Source organism: Apis dorsata, unplaced genomic scaffold (genome assembly GCF_000469605.1).
Source record: "Apis dorsata unplaced genomic scaffold, Apis dorsata 1.3 scaffold_39, whole genome shotgun sequence".
NCBI classification, from domain to species: Eukaryota; Metazoa; Arthropoda; class Insecta; order Hymenoptera; family Apidae; genus Apis; species Apis dorsata.
In genome coordinates, this window is record NW_006263341.1 from 160,118 (window position 1) to 163,030 (window position 2,913).

Consider the following 2,913-nt stretch of genomic DNA (forward strand, 5'->3'; position numbering starts at 1 on the left):
ATGTATGTATCTAGAAATAGAAGAAAATAGTGTCGAATTTACGAGTAGAAATAAATTAATTTGATACGAAAGATGCGTTTTCATATGGAGAAAAAGACGAATTTTCAACGATTAATTTCGAAAAAAGATAAAATAAATCGCGATATCTACCTCGATATTTTCTATCCCGTTACTTCTATCGTCACGGTTCTACAAAACCGTGTCAAATTCAGATGTTTCCAGTTTCTCGTGTCCATTTTTTTCCAACGCTTTTCCAGATTCGCACTATGCATTCGCACACAGATCCATCTTTCGCGCGACGATCATTCGAGTGAAAAAAAAAAAAAAAAAAAAAGGAAAAAAAGAATCAGACCGACGAAAGGGAATAGGGTTCGTACGCGCGATTTCGAGTTGTCCAACCAATCAAAAATAAAATCATTTCAACAATTCTCGACGCGTATCGCACAAAATCTTTGATATCGGGTAATTTGATCGAAATAACTTTGAAATATTTTCACAATTTATGTAAATCTTTGATTCTTAAATTTAGATCAAAGATGAGTTTTACTTTATCGATGGTACGAAGAATATCGATCGTAATACGCGGAAGAATCGTGCCAAATTGTCGCGATTAATACGTGCAGATTTAGCGTGGATTGGCGGTTTAATTCCTCGAACGATACAGATTGAAATTCACGTTGAGAAGAAAGAAATATCGAGGCCCGTTTAAGGGAGGGGAGGGGGCCTACGAATTTCTAGTTTGCACAACGATTCATTTATCACGCGTTCCGTGTATTTGTCTTCGTGCCAGTTATTAATTGCTCCCTCGTCGAGTGGAGCACGTACAAATATTGGCTTGTACGAAATATGCTGGAAAGTCATTGTACAGCGACCAAAATGTCGTTTGAACGTAGCTACTTTTCCAACAAAACTGTCACGCGTTCGAATTATTTCCCTAACTACGTAATACACTTTTAAATCCATAAACCGTACGATCGATCTTTTTTTTTTTTTTTTACGTATCAACTACGTAAAAATCGTGATCCGAAAAATCTCTTCTTCTTATATCTCGCTCTTCTTCGAAACAGTTAAACTCTCGAAATTCCACTCGAAACTCGCGATGCTCGACCGACTTAACTCTTATCTATCTTAAAATTTATTACCTTTTCTCATAACGACACTCATCATTCTCGAGATATCTAAATCGAGACGCGAAAACTTCTTACGTAACTAGGCGAAACCACTGGGTGCCTTCGAAATTGTACAATAAAAAGAGATCGAAGAAAGAATTTTCTTCTAAATGAAAACGATTTCGATTCTTTGTCGATGGAACGTTTTCGAGAACCTCCTCGTATTTACAATAATTTCGAATGGACGCGTCATTCGAAACATGGATTCGAAATAATTCGAGAAGAAAAAATGCACGAGTAGGGTTTATATCGGCTGTTTAGTTCTGTCGCTGTTCAAACGCTTAGCCGCGATTTAGAAGGAATGCAGTCGGTGGAGGGGAGCGCGGCGAGCAATGGAGAATGATGGAACGCGAAAGCGAGGCAAGGGTCGCGTGCAAGAATCCCTTAAGAACCGATTCCTCGAGACGATTACGAGATGGCGTTAAACGGAATTCGAAACGAGAGGAAAGCACAAGCACGAGAATTCTTTTCCGTTCCACGATTATTATTAGATATAATTTTCGTAATTTTGCCGAGTGTTGTTCATTTCATTGGTACTCTCGCCGACATTCGATACTCGAGACGAGGATTATTCGACGAGGGAAACGTCGTGGCGTCGTGGTTCGGTTCCTTGGATTCGGTTCCTCCGGGACCGGGTTAGCGATGACTGCGCAAGTTGTCGCGGGACAACGCTTTGGAAAATGAGCTCGGGGAAATTGAGTTGAAAGTTGAATTTCAAGGATTGTTGGTGGAGAATATATTTTCGAGAATAATAATCTTTATCTCTTTCCTTAATAAACTTACGACAGATAAGAAATCGTAATGGAGAAATAATCGATTCGAACGACTCCCCTTTTCTTTTTCCTTTCTTCAAACAAAATCACCATCGCTCCCCTCGTCTACTTTACTACCACTACTCATGGCATCCTTATCGCGTGTATCTTATCTTTACAGCGTATAAAAAAGTAAGGTGTATACATCAGAAACTCGATTCCCGTAAAACCGGAAAACCGGACGAAATAATACGAAGGTAACGTGTTTCGTATGGTAAGCGCGATAAGTCACGTTCACACACGAGGGGGGTATCCTCTACGTAGGATGAACAAACAATTCTCCGTTGTTTGAAGTGGTATTAAAGGGTTCCAGATGGTACGTATCTTGGCGGAGGAGGTCGGGAAAGCGGGAAAGAGAGACAATTGATATGGGATTGGATGCACTCCAGATGCGTAGAATGGAACAACAAGCGAAACCCGATGGCTACGTCTCTGGTACTTATGCAAAGGGGGGAAGGGGAGGGAGAAGTATGCAGGAGAGGTTGTTGTTATCAATGGAGCCTCGATTCTGCCGCGGCGGCCAACATTCCCTCTTCACACGGAATACGTACCCTCACTTTCAACCTGACCGACTCCCGCTCTTCCGCCCCTTTCAACGAGTTCTTATCTCTCCTCTCGTTTCGAGGAGATGCCAGATTCGAAACATCACGTTTCTCGCGCGTTTTCTTTCTTCCCCGCGTTCAAAATGGCGATCGACTCTCCAGAAAAATTCTATCTTCGTCGTTTCCTATACGTTTTTAATATTTCTCTCTTCGTTTCGAAGACAACTCTTGTTCAAAATGTTCAAAGTAGCGATGATTTTACGCGCACCAGCGTCTAAAATGATTTCATACGCGAATTACAAAAACGTTATGTTTTAATAATTCATACATATTTGCATCTTTAAAAATATGATTTTATAATATTAATTTCTGTATTTCTTTTTTTTTTTT

General features: G+C 40.2%; 1 protein-coding gene and 1 long non-coding RNA gene across 2 annotated transcripts in view; one reads left to right on the forward strand and one right to left on the reverse strand.

The window, feature by feature from the left end:
• The window catches only part of LOC102675753 (connectin-like), a 179,889-nt gene that overhangs the window by 56,379 nt on the left and 120,597 nt on the right, over positions 1–2,913 (forward strand). The gene's annotated exons all lie outside the window — the stretch shown is intronic.
• LOC102675981 overlaps positions 1–2,913 on the reverse strand; it is a 10,336-nt gene that overhangs the window by 3,414 nt on the left and 4,009 nt on the right. The window contains exon 2 of the long non-coding RNA XR_420692.1: positions 2,539–2,545. This is a non-coding gene — a long non-coding RNA (uncharacterized LOC102675981). The remainder of the gene's footprint in view (positions 1–2,538; positions 2,546–2,913) is intronic.